General features: G+C 41.7%; 1 protein-coding gene across 5 annotated transcripts in view; it reads left to right on the top strand.

Annotated features, from left to right (window-relative positions):
- Nucleotides 1-8,123: 8,123 nt before the first annotated feature.
- The window catches only part of NLGN4X (neuroligin 4, X-linked), a 346,213-nt gene continuing 336,513 nt past the window's right edge, over nucleotides 8,124-17,823 (top strand). For 2 of the 5 annotated variants that reach the window (XM_011957503.1, XM_011957502.1), the window contains exon 1: nucleotides 8,124-8,626. The gene's annotated coding sequence lies outside the window, so the exon portion shown is untranslated. Of the gene's footprint in view, nucleotides 8,627-9,296; nucleotides 9,454-9,910; nucleotides 10,270-17,823 lie in introns of those variants that run through there. The other 3 variants (XM_011957504.1, XM_011957506.1, XM_011957505.1) reach the window with 3 other exon arrangements.

The raw sequence follows: 17,823 nt of genomic DNA, 5'->3' as shown, positions 1-17,823 counted from the left end.
CTCAAGTGATCCACCTGCCTTGGCCTCCCAAAGCGCTAGAATTACAAGCGTGAGCCACTGTGCCCAGCCCCCAGTTGCATTTGAATATCAGATAAACAAAGAAAAAAAATACAGCATAATTATATTTCAAATATTGCATGAAACATTCTTTTACCAATGTTTTTGTGAGTCCTGTATTTTTAGCTGTTAAATCTGGCAACCCTAGGCCCAGATGTCTGTGCTAATGTCTGGTCTATCGTCTATCTACCACTTAGATAGATACTTCTGTGGTTATAAGCTGTATACTTGTGTGGTTATAAGCTGACCACTCCACTTCTCCCAGACAGCTTCCTTACATAAGTTTCCTATGACAAAGCCCCTGTCTTAATACTGCTCATCTTCTTGAAGATGCATTTAAAAAAATCCATTAACACCTTTCACATTAATTAGGGCACTTCCTGTGCAAGTAACATAAACCCACTTAAATAAGCTTAATCAAAAGAAAACAGAAAAGGAAATGTGTTCAAGGATACAGGATGTCTCAGAGGCTCCAAGGGCAGTGTAGCAAAATGAACACTGTCCACTAAAAATTCATGTCTACCCAGAACCTAGGAATGTGACCTTACTTGGAAACAGGGGCTTTGTAGATGTAATTAAGCTAAGGATGAAGATGAGATCATACCAGATTAAGGTGGGTCCTAAATCTAATGAGAATGTCCTTACAAGAGACAGAAAAAGACACATGAAGACACATACAGAGGAGAAGGCCATGGGGAGATGGAGGCAGAGACTGGAGTGATGAGGCCACAAGCCCAGGGACGCCTGGAGCCACCAGGAGTTGGGATAGACAGGAAGGATCCTCCCCTAGAGCCTCTGGAGGGAGAATGGTCATGCAGACACCTTGATTTCAGACTTTTGATCTCTAGAACTAGGGGAGAGTAAATGTCTTTGGTTTAAGCTACCCAGTTTAAGGTACTGTGTTATAGGAGGCCTAGGAAACTCATACAGGTAAGAATGTGATGGGGCCGGGTGTGGTAGAGTGCACCTGTCATTTCAGCACTTTGGGAGGCTGAGAAGCAGGAGGATCCTGAGAGGTCAGGAGTTTGGGACCAGCCTGGGCAATCTAGTGAGACCCTGTCTTTATACTAGATTGGTGCAAAAGTAATTGCAGTTTTTGCCATTAAAAGTAATGAAAAAACCAAAATTACTTTTGCACCAACTTAATAAAAATTACAAAAATCAGCTAGGCATGAAGGCACACACCTGTAGACCCAGCTACTGAGGAGGCTGAGGCAGCAGGATCTCTTGAGCTCAGGAATTCGAGATTGCAGTGAGCTATGATAATGCCACTGCACTCTAGCCTGGGCAACAGAGCAAGACTGTCTCTGAAAGAAAAACAAGAACAGCAAAAGAATATGATGAAGATCTAGAAGGATGTGCAGGCCTTCTCTTTGTCATTCATTACCTTTCTGTCTTCATATCTGCTTTGTACAAGTCAACCATCCTGGGAATATAAACCCCTCTGTATTGTGTATATCTATATATATATATAGATATAGATACAAATATAGGTAAATCTCTATGCATCAATATATAGAGATAACTATACATATAGACAGATCCATATCTCTATAGATATCTATAGAAGATACAGATATACATATATATGTCATAGATACCTATAGAAGATACAGATATCTACAGAGATGGAGATACAGATACACATTGAAATAGACATAGCAATTTCTACAAACATCTATGTAGAGATAAATGTATGAATTTATATAAACCTATCTATCTATATGCCTATTTCTAAATCTCTCTATATATACATGTGTATCAATAATTCCAAGGTCCCAATTAACTTGGAGAAAGATTTATGTACATTTCCATACTTTTAAAAGTGTAGTGCATGTTGTCATTCATCAAAGGGACATAGACATTGTAAAAGATTTTCATTAAAAAGTCTTAGGCAAGAACATTGGTACAGTCGCTGCAGAATGTCATTTAAAAATGAACTCTATTTTGGGCCTCTTATTTGGGATTCAATATCCTTGGTTTTCTTACAAAAGCAATAGTTAATGGATTTCTCACCGTCAATGAATGTAGTGAAATTTTGGAGCCTGAATCCTTTTTAAAAATCAGGGCCGTTTAAAAGTCATTTAGGCTAATCATGCCCAGTGATGAAATAATAACCGGGGACAGAATTTAAAATAATCAAATGGAAGGCCAGCAGAGAGCATAACTCTCTACTGCGGATGCATGTTACATAATTAATGGTGTGTTACGGGTTTGAAATAACAGAAGTCAGAAGGACAAAGGCTTCAAGAAACCAGAAATAGACTCTTGCCCACAAAGATATCTTTATTCCCATTCATCAGATACAAAAATGGAATTAAGGGCATGTACAACCTTTTTATTGGAAAATATCAATTTAAAGTATTTCCTTCAAGCTGTATTAATCCTATAAAATACTTTCCCTACAAAACCAATGGGAAAAAACAAGAGCATCTGTTTATCTCCTCCATCTGGATTTCTGTAATTATATTTACATGCAAGAAATGTTACATACATTTAACTATTTCAATAAAATCTTACTTAAGTGACTGACATTAATTTTAAATTTATGATAATTCGGCTTCAACTGGTCTGGAGTTTACTTGCTATCATTGAAAGAAAAAGGTTTATTTAGCAACTTTGGAGTGTAAAATAAGACAGAATGAATTTTCCTTAACCTTAAAGATGCAAATATTTCTAAGGTTTACAGCATATTACTCTTATTTAATCTATGTTGTTAATTACCTTATATTTTAATTGACTTTAAATCCTGTTTGGGAATAACGTTTCTAAAGGTTTTCTAAAACTGAGTATGTTGTTTATCCTGGTTTATGATTTATACACATATATATTTTTAGATATTTTCTAGTTTACATATATATCTATATATAATATCTATAGCTATATCTTTTAATGTATCTATATCTATATATTTGCATGCGTGTATATAGATAGATATAGGTATCAAAACAGATATTATATAAATGTTACTCTTTGTCCTATCGTTTCTCAGATTTATTAAACCTCATGTTCTGAACTGGCCTCATATAATGGTGACCACCTAAGGCAATTATCATCAACATGTTGCCGAGAATTTTTTCTAAAATGGTGTCTACGATAGCAAATGAAAGTAAGAAACACCACAAATAAACTAACAGATAAATAAAAATAAAATGGAACAATCGTTCGGATCAGAAGAGGCATTGGGTAAAGACTTAGTTATGCAAGGGCAAAGGCTATGTCCTATTTATCCATCTTGAGTATTTTGCAGTTTGTGGAACAAGCAACAGTTCTCACATTCATGCTTAGTGAATAGTGAATAAAAACAACAATCAGCAAACCACTTAACAATGACCCACCACAACCCTGCTATTTCTGAATTTACCTTATCGTTTTTTTCCCTTTCACATAAGACTATAATTATGATTTCAACTTCCTCATCGGATCCCCAGTCATGAATCTATCTAACATATTCAGCTGAAGGCTGTCAAGGATCTACTGATTCCAAAATGCAATGGTACTCTCCCATCGTCCTTCACTCCTAAAATCTCTGAAGACCTTGACACTGTTGACTCCTGCCTACTCCTTGTGGAGGTTAAAGTCCTTCCTTGAATTCCATACCACACTTTCTCTTACCAAAGATCTTCTGCAGATGGGAGAATGACCCTATTTTAGGTTGTTATCAAGACCCTACCCAGTGTCACTTTCTCCAAAGATTTGCCTTTTCTCCTAAGAGAACATTTTCTACATTTTACACCAAAATGTTAAGTATCATATCCATAGGGTTTGTGCTCAGATCTACAGATCCTACCTTAAGATCCCTATCCAGGTCAAATCTCTTGTGCCAAAGGTCTCAGGTCTGTGGGTCATTGGTATTTCTATGATCCACCAGCACCTCATTTTTCTTTCCAAATAAGTGACTTTGGCTGATTGCACTCTCATTCATCTTAGCCTTCCCATCTCACCACATGAAGGCTATCTCTAGTCTCTTCTCATTTTAGGGCTCCATCCCATTTTTACTCAACTTCTGCAGCTATGCACATAGTCAAATGCCACTCATAGTGAAAAAAAATTCATTATAACTGTGTTATTTTCACTACTACTGCCTTAATTTATGAACGCAGCAGCCTCACTGTCCTCTTTTGTTCTAGAATGTCCCAGCCCTTAAATCCCCTCAGAGTAAACTCTCTGAAAGGTAATCTCTGATATCACTCCCCACTAACACCCATAAGGATTCCAACCAATGAATATTCATCAACCTCTGTAGTCCAGCCTGACCGATTTCTTCTTATTCTCCTCTATGAATCGTAAAAGCTTATCATCAGCTCACCACCACTCCTGTTTTCAAGGTTTAATTTGAGGAAAAAACAACCTCATGTAGTGGGGTGATACCCCAAATGCAGGTTCCTAGAACTCACTCAAGACCTGGTAAGTCTGAATCCTGGTGTTTAGCTCTAGAGGCATTAATTTTGTAACCATCTTCCTGGGTCATCCTTGTGCACCTTGAACTTCCAAAGCCTTTGCTCACTCCATATCTGTTTCTCTTCTCCAGATATTATTAATTTGGAATAATTTCCCACTCCTCCTCTCCAATTCCCCAGGAAAACCTTGTTCATCTGTGAACAATTTTCTCATCATCCCAATAGGAAGCCTGTTATGCCTTCTGTATGGCTTGGAGATGGCATATATCACACATTGAGTTGCATTTTAATAATTAAAGAGCTTAATTTATCCTCTTATTAGATTGTAAGCCCCTTCTATACTATACATATTTATCTCTCTAATAATGATTAGTAACTAATAACATAGCATATATTACTATTGCATGAACAATTATTATCCTACTGAAAATATTTCTGTTTCACTTGGACCATTGTATTAGGAGAGTCAATACGAATCAGTAGTGCCCTACTGGCTTCGCCAGTATTGCATTCAGAGTTCTACATATTGCTCTCACAGGAGCTTGAACATAATACCAGAATGTGGTTGATGGGGACACTGAGATGGAAAATCAGAGAGAACAAGTAGTGTGGTATAGATTATTTCTCATGTTCCCTCCAGTTCTTTGTACCAAACCCAACTTATATATCGTTCTTGGAACCCTACTCTTTTATTTCATTTTATGACTCCCCCCAACTCCCACATTTCACCATACTCCACAATTAGATTTAAAATGGAAGCATGAAGAATGACAACCTTATCCCTTCCAGGAATCTTGGATCTAAACCTCTGTAGCACCTCTGTCTGTGTTGCAATCTGGTGGCCCAATTGTTAAAAACTGATGTTCTGGGTCCTATCCTGGTCTCCTGTGAGGGATTTTGGATTAGGGGAAATGATAATTTCATAATATCTTATATTCACTTTTCCTTACAACCATGATTCTGTCTGTCTAAGATGCTTTCTGACTTTTTTCTTTTTTTGAGGGAGGGTCTCATTCTGCTACCCAGGCTGGAGTACAGTGTCATGATCATGGCTCACTGCAGCCTCCACCTCTCTGGCTCAAGTGACCCTACCCCTTCAGCCTCCTGAGTAGCTGCTACCACAAGGGTACACTACCCCTCCCAGCTAGTTTTTAAATTTTTTCATAGAAACAGGGTCTCACTATGTTGCCCTATTTTTTAAATTATTTTTAAAAACTCTCAATGGAGTCATTCAGATAGAAGTGAAAATGTGCCTGCCTCCTCTCTTCCAGGTCACATGTCTCAGGTAAGAGATCTGCTACTCAACTAATGCAGCCACAAACTAAGCCAAGCATTCAGATTTTGCCCAAACTCTCCCTCCCAATCTCACTTTGTCATGTTGCCTTAAAGTATTTAGAAGTGATGTCTCCCCACACCAACTTCTCTTCCCTTCGCTACCCTTCCCTTCCTTTTCTGTCCCTTCCCTTTCTCCTTTTCTCTTTCTCTCTCTGTGTTTCTCATTCAGGACTTCATTTGTTGCATCCATTCTTGCAACAGTCTTACAAATATTTTCTTTTCTTTCCACGTTGGCCCTCTTCAACTTGTTCTCTATGTTGCCATCACAATGATTGTCCTAAAATATAAATCTGATCATTTCTTCCCCGCTCGCTGCAGAAAATATGTTACTGGCTTTCCCACTGCCTACTGGATAAATTCTACCCTTTCAGCATGGCATTCAAAACTCTTCACAATTAGGTCTCTAATCCTTTCTTTACCACCTTCTTTTCAAACTCAATGTCCTGGCATGCCAAACCCTCCCTATTTCTAGATCTCCACACACACAGTATTACTATGATGTCTTTATCCATGAACTTCTTCATCCAGTCAGTGTCTGTGTACCATTTCTTCCCTACTCAGAAAGTTCTTCCTTTGCAAACCCTTCCTTAATCATTTTCACCTCCATGGGTCCCTAAGAATTCATATGTATTCCTTGTGCACACCTTCTTGTAAGCATATTTTTTCTCATGCTTTTGGCTATCTTGTCCACTAGACTGTATCTTTCTCAAAAATAAATAGATGAGTTTCACTCACAGATGCATGTCAGTGCTTAGGACTGTTCCAGTGGTTAAAAAAAAAAAAACCCTGAATTTATGAATAAGTCAATGAATTAGTACATTCTTGGCAAAACCCATGACTTTCTGGCCTACTATAAATTACTGTGTTAAAGTTGAGATTCTGCTTTAGTTTAGGATATAGATATCTATATATATGTCCATATATCTACATCTATATGTCTATATCCATGTATATCAATGATTTGGGGAATAAGCTATACTTATTAACAATATTATTATGTTAGGTCTTCAGTATCTATACAATAATGGAAAAAGTACATGTATGTTTCTAAATATCTATCCAATAATCAGAACACACACATACGTATGGATGGATATGTTTTTTCTATTATTGGGTATAGGTATCTATTAATAGATAAGTGTATATCTGTGTACCTATCTTGTTGGTAAAAAGTGCTTTTATACATATTATTTCATGTAGTCTCCACAAGAAGCCCACAGGAAAGGTAATTTTAATCTCAGTTTAACAGATTCACAGAACATAACTGACTTTACAACAAGGCAAAGTTTGTGAGGATAGAGCCTTTACATGAAACCAGGTCCCCAAATTGGTGTCTTTCACCTTCCCTATTATTGGTCATGTTGCCCAAGTATCCTTCACATCATCGTGGCAGGCTTCATGCTTCGGTTTACTGCCTAAAGCAGAAGCAATTAGGAGGATATCCTATGTGTTGCAGACACTATTTTTTTCCTTCCATAAATGAATTAATGGACCATGAAATAATTTTAAGAAAAGCTAACTTTTCTGGCCAGGCAGAAGAATAAAAGTAATCACCATGTAATATTGTTGTGAAGACTACGAGGCCCCACACATTAACTCAGCTAATCATTACAGTATTACATGTCGATTATCTGTTCCATTTTGCAGATGCAGAAATGGAGGCAAACCATTAAAATACACACCTAAAGTCACATGCAACTTGAACCCAAGCAAATCTCATTTTAAAATCCGTGTTCATTGTCACAACACTCTATGATGCCCTCTGATCTTTGCATTGCCAAATTAAATCCAACTTTCTCCAACTCAACTTTAAGTACAGGGGCCATACCCCCATCCTCGTCCCCCGCAACTTGAAACTCCCTCGGAAAGATAACCTCCTGGACCCTGGAAATGAAGAGGCGTATTTAAAAACAAATGCCTCATCCTGGGCACAACTCCAATATTTTATCAAACTCATGAAAGTATAAGAATAGAAGTAAACAAAAAGCTTTCATCGATCCCCTCTCAAGCATACCCTGAGGATAAAAGAGGTCCTGTATTTTACAGAGCTGCATTCCAATTTTTGCTGCTCTTAAAAATTTTTTTCATATCATTGCTTCCCAATTGACTCAATAACGCAGACACAGGGACTGCTGGAGATCATGACCTTAAACAGTTAAAGATGTTTGCATATACTACAGCATGTTTGGTGTGGAGGGTATCTAGAGAGTCCTAAAAAAGCAAAGAGGAAGAAGGTTTGCTGTGCGCGTCTGGTGCGGTGGCACCGTGTGCCATGCCCACCTGCTCTAACTCCCGGGTACCCGAGATCTCTCCGTTACAGCTGGTTTGCACTGGGATTAGCTGCTCTTTGCATGAGGTTGTAGCTGTGGATGTGGTTTCTGTAGTGATGGGGCCGACTCCGGAGATCCATTGGCTGCTGGCTTTGTAAATTTCATTCAGTTTGGTCCAATGGCAGAGGGAGAGCCCCGGAGACAGCAGGACCTCTCTCCTTAATCTCTCTTTTTCTTGCAGAACCGTCTCTCTCCCTTCTCTGTCTCTTAGCACAGAGCTCTTATTCAGCCACTAGCTCGGTCCTTCCTGCTTCAATTGTAATGCTTGTTCTGCCCGTCCACAGACCATTGACGGCAGAAACAACGAATTTCCTCCAAACTAGGCGGTGTTGGTGGCTCTTGCAGTCCTCTGGATGAGTGAATCTAGTTGGGGGGTTCCAGAAGGGGAAGGCTCCTGGGCTTTCAAAACATCCTCCTGAATCATACCTCGTTTCGAGTTCCCCAGAAAAATCTGGACGTGTAAAAAGAACTCTTAACAGCCGATGCAGCTCTTCCAAAGCTAAGGTAGGTGTAGTTTTAAGACGTGCCTCTGGGATATTATTCTCCTTATTTTAAAAAGCGGTTTAAACATTTTGACTTGCAGTGGTTTTCCAGCAAAGGATGGAAAGCCTCACTGCAGATACTTGAGTTTCACTTCATTTGATCTTTTTTTCTTTGATGATTATTAATATTATTTTTGGAAAATTTGAACAGGACTTTCTCCTATCTGTCTCGCTCCATTTCTTAGGTGTGGGTGGGAGTGTGGACCTTCATACGGCTTTTACATGCAACCTCTCCACAGAAATATTTGGTTTTATTTTCACTTAAAAAGAAAAATCCGGACTACCGTTGTTTGGAAGCGTTTTGCTGCAATCAGCTATTTGAACGGCTCTGGGGCCGTGTGTGATGTGTTTACAAAGTAGCGCTGCCTTCCATACAAATAAACAGAAGATTGTGGCGGGGAGAGGGGAAAAATATATATATGTATCTGCAGTACAGGGAGAGAAGGAGCGAAGCGGCCAGGGCTGGAGATGGTGAAGGCAGGGAGGCTTTTCTTTTCTTTTTCTCCCCCCTACCCCTCCCTTCTTCTTTAAGAAAACTGTCAGCTACCAACGCCTGGGGTGCTTTTTTGCGGGGTTGGGGGAGTGCGGTTAACCAGAGAGAAAAAGGGAAAACAGGCTTGGTTGGGGTTGCATTAAGCGATTTTTTTTCCCTCCTTCATCTCCGGGCCTTGGATAAGATGACGGCTTGGGTGATGCACGAAATAACGCACGTGATTGATTAGACCTGGCTTGGCTTGGCTAGGTAACGATCCAGGCGCGCTGGAGACCCCGCGTGAAGAAGAAATGACGGTAGCTCCGCGCTGCTTCTGCAAACCGGGACGCGGGCTCCATGCACCCCTTTCCCGTGTGTGTGGGTTTCGAGGCGGGTGGGAAGGGTGAGGCAAACCGCAGAAGGGGGTAGAGCTGGTGGTTTTGCTTCTTCGGGAGCCTTTGAGTGTAGTCTGAACCTTTGAGGGGGGCGCGGGGGGGCTTGCAGCTGCCGCCCTGGGAACCATCTCTGAACTGCCCGCTTATCCGGAGGAGCGGAAAAGTTGGAAGCTGCGAGGACAGACGACCGGAGCCCTTGTCTGGGTCTCAGGGGATCTGGAGCCCTAGTCGGTGCCCACTGAGAACACCCCTTCTCGGAGCGGGGGTGTGGGGGGGAGTGTTAAGTCTGTGGGACGCACGGTCCGCCAGTCCCCTAGGTGGGGACGGGGAAGGAGGCTGAGGAGTAGGTTCCAATAGGCGCACCACCCCCACAGCCCTGGAAAACGCAACCGCCACCCCCTCTTCCCTCCCATCCCATCCCAAGGCTCTCTGCTGTCCCGGGCCGATTTCATCTCGTCTCTTACCCCGCCTCCCCGCCTCCCCGCCTCCCCGCCTGCCAATTCCCGCGCGGCTCGGCTCGGCCCCTTCCCACTCCAGTGGGCAGAACTGATGGAGAAGATCCGCCAAGCGCGCAGCCAGAGGCGGGGGAGACAGTGGCGGGTGGGCGAGGGGCTTCTAGACCACGCAGGGAGAGAGTGAACTTCAGTCCTGCCCCCTCCCCAAGGCCGCGGCTGGGGCGTCCCCAGCCCGCGCTGGCACCCGCGTGGCCTGACCAGCGGAAGAGCGAGCAGGGATGAGGTGGGGAGAGGGAGGTAGGTGCCGCTCGGCTGCAGATGATGCGTGGGCGGGGGGCTTGCTGTGGGAGGAGAGGCCCAGGTCCCGGCCTGCGCCCTCCACTCCGCGGCTGCTCCCTCCGCCTCTGGTTTTCCAAGAGGCCGGTCGCTACCCCGGGGGACGCTCTCATCTTCCAGTCGGTCTCCTGGACACCCCTTCCTCCTCCTCTCCCTCAACCTGACCTGGCTTTTTCGCCCCTCCGAGAACCGGTAGGCTGGGGTCCCTCGGCGGGGTTCTCCTAGGCCTCACCCGGAGCTTTGCGCTCCCGGTATCGGGGCCCCGTGCACCGTGCAGCCCTGGGCCCGGGCGCACCATTCCGGCGCTTGCTCGCCGCCAGACACAGCACCCTTTCTTCCCGGAGCGGCGGGGGCGGAAGGGGGGGGTGGGTCAGGTCAACCCTTGCACCCCCGAGGCCTGGCCCGGGCCACCCTGGGAACGGATGTCCTGCATGGAGGCCGAGGGGCACCCAGAGGACGTCCTCCGCATCGTACCCCTCCCCTTCCCCAGAAGGCTTTTTTTTTTTTTTTTGTACTGCGGGTTTCTTTTTCGCTGGCTTCTTCCTCTGAACCTACGGCAGGTGTGAGCCTCTTTTTATGTATGTGCTGCTGCTATCTCGGGGATGTGGGGGAGGGGGTGCAGGAGGCAGCGTGGAGGGGTCCTTGGAGGTTCCGGCGGGGTTTTGGCCTCTGCGGTGCGCCTGGGCTTGCAAGTCGCGCGGGCGCTGGGCGCGCGCGTCACGAATTCAGCCTAGGGCTTGGGCGAGTCTGCGGGGAGCGAGGACGGAGGATCTTGATCTGTCATTTGGACCCAACTTAAGAAATTTGGGGTGGGGGTTGGGTGGGGGTTTTGGAACTAAGCAGGTGATGTTCTTGCGAGCTGAATCCACAAGGTGGTAGTATGGCTTCTTCTTCTTATTTTTATTTTATTTTACTTTATTTTGTTTCTATTTGGTCATTTTTTTGTGGGGGGCGGTGGTTTGTTGTTGTTGTTGTTGTTGCTCTTATCTCATGCTTTTTGAAGGCATCCGTTGCCCGTAGGGTTTACATCGGAGCGCATTGCATTATATTTTCTTAAAAGGGGGTGGTGTGCGTGAGCTCCCATCTCAGAATCAGCCCTTCCTGTGATGTGAGGAAGGCAAAAGCAAAAGAAAAAAAGAAAAAAGAAAGAAAGAAAGAAAAAAAAAAGGAAAAGAAAAAGTTTAGGGAGACCTCGTTATCCTGACGAAGCAGAATTGCCAGTTTGTGTGGGCGTTCTGCGGGCGACATAGAAGTTCATGCTTAAGAAATCCGGGGTAGTTTCCTTTTTCAGCTAGAAATTAAATGGCCAGGGTGCAAACACCTGACTTTGATGAGAACAAAGCGGCAGAAACTGCAAGACACCTGCATAGTTTGAATGGACACACTGAGCCTTTTCCTAGGGGATGGCAGAGCGGGGTGAAATCAGAACGCAAAGAAATCTGCAGTTTTGTGGGGGCAGATTTGGAGAGGGGAGAATTGTTTCATACCTTTAGTTGGCTGTGGGGAAGATGTTAGCAGTAATCCATTAAATCCTCAGCACAGATTTTCCTGTGGAAATGTGCAAAATGTTAAGAGGGGGAGGGATGGCTAATGGCACATGGTTGCATTAATCCCTGTATTTCCAGAAAAAAAAAATGGAATTTCTGTGTATCCTAAAATTAAGAATATAGGAATTTCATGGAAACCTCTGCAAGCATGCATTTTCTCAGATTAGAAATTCAGTATTTTATTACTCGATGAAATGTAGAATGCGTGTGTGTATGTGTGTGTATGTATACAGACATACACGCACGCAGTCTACATTTCTACATATATATGTGTGTGTGTACATGTGTATATATGTATATATGGCCATTTTAAAGAGTATTGTCTTTGACATGTAAGAACATAATCAGGGCCAGTTGTAGCAAGTGGAAAATTACTTCATCAGTTTTAAGTCAGTGGATTAAAATGGGAGGCTTGATTTTTTTTTTTGAAACCAGAATAATAATTACATTTTCATAATAATACCTGTGCATGGATGCAGTTTTAAAGATGCTTTGATGTTTTCTTCTCCGGTGGAAGAATTGTTGCTTTTCTTTGTATTTTATTTAAATAAACTAATGTTGAATATACAGTTGGCCCTAAAACCAGTAACCTAGCTGATTTTTACCCAAACCTAGGAATGTAACAGATACTTGATAAGGGACTGGTGGGTGCATAAGGTAGATAATGAAGTTATCTTCATGCTGTGAAATTTACAAGCAGACTTGAAGGAATTGGAAAGTTCATAGTTGTTGGCCTGGAATGTAGACTAATGGTAAATATATAGATTTTTAAAAATGTGTGAACTTGGCTATTTCATTGTTTTGTGTGTAGTTATTTGTGGAAAGCTTATAGGCTGTCCACAAAGATGAGAGTGTTGACTGACTCCGCAACGGAGACTTGCTTTTGGAAGTGCAGGGGTCTCTTTAAAAGCCATTTGGAATACTGTGCTTTTATTTCTAGACCACAACCAAAAGGTTCTCACAAAACTAAACATTCAAGTGCGTGAGGGAATGACGTCGGTTTAACATTCTTTCTTTTTAATTGGTATGCCACATTTCAAACCTTTCGTAATACTGGTGAATATCGTCGGTAATGCAACTTGTTGAGCGAATGCATTGCATTCAAATGAAGTAGCAATATACAAATACTTTGTCATTTAATATCCTCCTTCTAAGGATACTCTTATCTGGTTAAAATATACTTAAATTCCAAATATGGTGAGAGTTGCTCTTAGAATGTGAATGTCAAGTGTAAGAGACAGAATTTTAGTCTGTAAACCGGAGTGTGTTCTTTCTGTATTGCTTTCTGACTTTTAACAATATGTATTCTGTTTCCAAATGGGGAAATATGTTCAGTTTAGCTTAAATCTGTTGCTCTTTTTGTGTGTGTTTTTGTCTGAGTACTGTACTTTTTCAGAGGACAGACTTTGTCTCCTACTTCATTACGTGAATGGATATTCAGACAGATTTGAATAGCCACCACTGATATCTTAAACACCTGAGCTACCAGTTTTAAATCAAAGATACAGCTTTTGCAACAGTCAATTAGAGAAAGTGAGAACCAAAATTGAAGCCCAGGCTGTTGAGGCAATTAGGTCATCTGCTGTGCCCTCTACTACCATTCACTCAATGAATATTTTACAGTTTTGTCATTTTTCTCTAAACAACCTACATTTGGACTTTGAAAGACTCCACTGTTCTTTGTTAAGTGAATGACAATGTAGGAAGCCCTTCCTCATTTTTCTTGGGGCAGAGTAGCACACATCAACAAGAAAAAAAGAAGGTGATATCTCCTAGCAGTTTGTCATTATGCCATTTATAGGCTTTGAATAAATGTATAGATGAAGAGGCTTTCTCTCTGCAGGTGGTTACATTAAACAAAAAATAAGTAAATAAAAGGCTCATAAAATCATTACAAGAGTGGAAGGTTGATGGTGGAAAACAGCCCATCTACCTCGGGCTGAGATTTCAAACTTATAGACATTTCGTGTTGAGTTCACGTGTCCCAGGGGTATGCGGAACACCTCCACACACCACGTATTCCTAAAGCACTCTCATCTTCCCAGAAATGGTACTGGAAGGAGAACAGACCTAACCCCAACAATACTAAAATACATATATAGAAAACTCTATATAGTAAGATACATATCCTACTATATAATATATATATAGTAATGCATATTATAGTAAGGTCTGCATCTATATATAAAAATATACTATATATCTTATTATTTTATATATATATATAGTGAGATGAGGTGTGTTGATCCATCCTCAGGCTGCTAAAAAAGACATACCCAAGACTGGATAATTTATAAAGGAAAGAGGTTTAAATGACTCACAATTGAGCATGGCTGGAGAGGCCTGAGGAAACTTACAATCATGGTGGAAGGGGAAGCAAATACTTCCTTCTTCACATGATGGCAGGAACGAGAGGAATGAGAACCGAGTGAAGGGGGAAGCCCCTTATAAAATCAACAGGTCTTGTGAGAACTTTCACTAGCATGAGAATAGCATGGGGCAAACTGCCCCCATGATTCAATTACTTCCCACCACAGGGTCCCTCCCACGACACGTGGCGAATATGGGAGCCACAATCCAAGATGAGGTTTGGTGCGGACAAAGCCAAACCATATCATGAGGTTTTATTGAATTTATTTGAGACAGGGAAAGAGTAATCCTCCATAATTTAGAAAGGAGATGAAATACAGTGAACATTTAGGGTCTCATCACTTGAGGAATACATTTCAAAGAGAGAAATGTTAATTTCAGTATAGTGCTAATGAAATGATCTAGGCTTTCACTGCTCTCTGGAAATGTGGATAAATGGCCCAGAATTTCATTTAGGTTGTTTTATTTAAAATGTATGTTCTATAAAGAAATCATGGTTTGTCCAAGTAACAGAGTGCTATTTTTGGCTTACAATAGGACTTTCTTTTTTTTTTTTTTTTTGAGACGGAGTCTCGCTCTGTCACCCAGGCTGGAGTGCAGTGGCCAGATCTCAGCTCACTGCAAGCTCTGTCTCCCAGGTTCACGCCATTCTCCTGCCTCAGCCTCCCGAGTAGCTGGGACTACAGGCGCCCGCCATCTCGCCCAGCTAGTTTTTTTTTTGTATTTTAGTAGAGACGGGGTTTCACTGTGTTAGCCAGGATGGTCTCGATCTCCTGACCTTGTGATCCGCCCGTCTCGGCCTCCCAAAGTGCTGGGATTACAGGCTTGAGCCACCGCGCCCGGCCACAATAGGACTTTCTTAGTTCCACCTGTTAATATCGGTGATTATCTTGGTTTTAAGAGGCCAATACCTGATTGGATGATGAAAACTTGGATCTCAAAGCCATCACCCCAGACTTGTGACTTTATGAACATCTATGGGCATCTCTCCCGGCTCCCACATCAACCCTTCATCCAGGCTCATTTTCTCTGTTTTTACTTGGTTGTTTGTATGCTTTGTTTGGGGAGAGGGGACACATATTTTGCTAAGGGCACCTTTTTCAGGCGTGAAACTTAGCCTGTCATATAAGCTGAAAAGGAACTTGAGTTGTTTCAAGTTGCATTGTGTGGTAAGTTTTTGGGTCCTTTTTAAAAAAAGGACTGAGGTTACTGAGTGTTACTGGCACTGATAAAAGAGCTATGGAGAATTGTGGTTTGTTTCTGCAAAGTACAGAAAAGGCCTCCTTGGTTCTGTGATGATGGCTGTGGTGAAGTTGCATGCGGTGCCATTTTCCATGTTTACTATTTCAACACCACCAATATATGGCTCTGGAGTATGGGACGGGCAAGTCCAAGAACTCAGTGAGGCATGCCCTATGACTCCAATAGTCAATCGGGGCTGTTCAGTGTGGAACTGTGGTCTCAAAAGCGTGGGGGATGTGGACAGAAGAAAACTCATTGCAACTGAGTGCCTTTAACTTGTTCCAGTCCTCACTACTCTCTGTGAGTATAACTCTGAATGGGTCAGGTGGGGAAACTCACAAAAGTAAATGCATGTTTTCACAAACAAAATATGTCATTGTTAACTGTTTTCCTAAGTGAGACAAGATGCCCTCATGCCCTGAAGCTACATGGTAAGAATGGCAGTGTGTATGAGCGGGTGTATACACATACATGTGCGCATATGCCAACATATTAACTAGGAACTAGTCCTTGCACAAAATGTTTTTCTCCATTGCAACACATTAGATAAAAGCAAATATGTGTGTGTGTGTGTGTGTGTGTGTGTGTGTGTGTGTATATATATGAAGGAAAAAATGTGATTTTCCATTATTTTCCTTTTCTTATTCTCATCGTTCACCAAACCTATATTATATTAAACAATTCGTAACATCTGGCCTGGGTATTAGAGTGAGACCCCAAGTCCACAAAGAAACAAAAATTAAAAACAAATTAGCTGGGCATGATGGCAAGTACCTGTGACTCCAGCTGAGGTGGGAGGATCACTTGAGTCCAGGAGTTCAGGGCTGCACTGAGCTATGATTACACCACTGTACTCCAGCCTGGGACACAGAGCAAGACCCTATCTCTAAAAATATAAATAAATAAATAAATAAAACATAAAAAATAAATAAAAATAGAAAATGTACAATGAAAGTTATAAAGTTGGCCCGGCGTCGTGGCTCACGCCTGTAATCCCAGCACTTTGGGAGGCCGAGGTGGGAAAATCACTTGAGGTCAGTAATTCAAGACTAGCCTGACCAACGTGGTGAAATCCTGTCTCTACTAAAAATATAAAAACTAGCTGGGCGTGGTGGTGTGTACCTGTAATCCCAGCTGTTCAGAGGCTGAGGCCAGGGAACTGCTTGAACCTGGGAGGGGGAGGTTGCAGTGAGCCGAGATCATGCCATTGCACTCCAGCTTGGGTGGCAGAGTGAGACTCTGTCTCAAAAAAGAAAAAAAAAAAAAGAAAAAAAAAAAGAAAGTTGTAAAGTTACCTATGATGGGTCTGGGTACACTCCTCATTTAGGAGTGAAGATATTCATTAACATGAGACCTAAGTAAGTAGAAAGTATGTGTTTAAGGGACAGGTGTCCATTTTCTCTAGGTCTCCTGGAAGCTTCTTTTTTCCAATTTGAGTGCTAATTCCAAGAAAGGTTTCACCTATGTTTATGGTGAAACTATCTATATGTGTGACAAAATGTTACCCTCTCTTGTCTATCAATATTGTGCAAGGTTATATACTTGTATGGAGAAATAGACAACTTTTACAAAGATCAAACTGGGCACCCTTTACCAAGGCTGAACTCATAACCCTTTTGTCTGCCTTTGTAGAAGATTCTCACCTTGATTTCTCTTGGTGCCCAAAGGCTTTGCTGAGAGACTGTTCCCATTGAAGCCTTGTGGCAAGGTCAGCAGAGCATTGTATCTGCCCAGCTTCAGAAACTCTGCATTCCCTTTCAGTAAATATGGAGAAGTTTGAGGTCACAAAAGCTGAGAACCTCATTATAGTCTCTTTATGTTCTTGGGCCCCTCTCTTCCTGCAGACTTCCTTGAATTCAAATGTAACGTGCACTACACATTCACATTGCACCTACTGAAAAGCATTGACAATCCCAGGTGACAACAGGAGCAAAAGTGAATGAATGCTAGAGGGTTTCACATTTAGGTTGTTCACTCACCACTGTGCACAGGTTCTTAAGAATTCTACTTACACTTGATAAGACTGTGAACAGACTTATGTTTTTGAAACATCAGTATACAGGTGTGCAGAAAGAAATGGGCTAGGTCAGTTATAGCCACTAGTATAAATAAGATGCATAAAGTAGTTTTATTTGCAAATTATATCTACAGAGCCTTCATCATACATACATATATATATAATGTATGTATATATAAAAAATAGGGTGCCTATAAACATATACAGATCATACATTATTCATTTTAATTTCTACAGATAATATGTAATTATTTATAGAAAATTGCATTTATGTACATTTATACAATAGTATTTGTATACAACTTATATACTTGAATGAAACCAT

Source organism: Colobus angolensis, unplaced genomic scaffold (genome assembly GCF_000951035.1).
Source record: "Colobus angolensis palliatus isolate OR3802 unplaced genomic scaffold, Cang.pa_1.0 Scaffold444, whole genome shotgun sequence".
Lineage (NCBI taxonomy): Eukaryota > Metazoa > Chordata > Mammalia > Primates > Cercopithecidae > Colobus > Colobus angolensis.
Note: the sequence above shows the minus strand (reverse complement) of the source record. Positions and strands in the feature narration are given on the sequence as shown.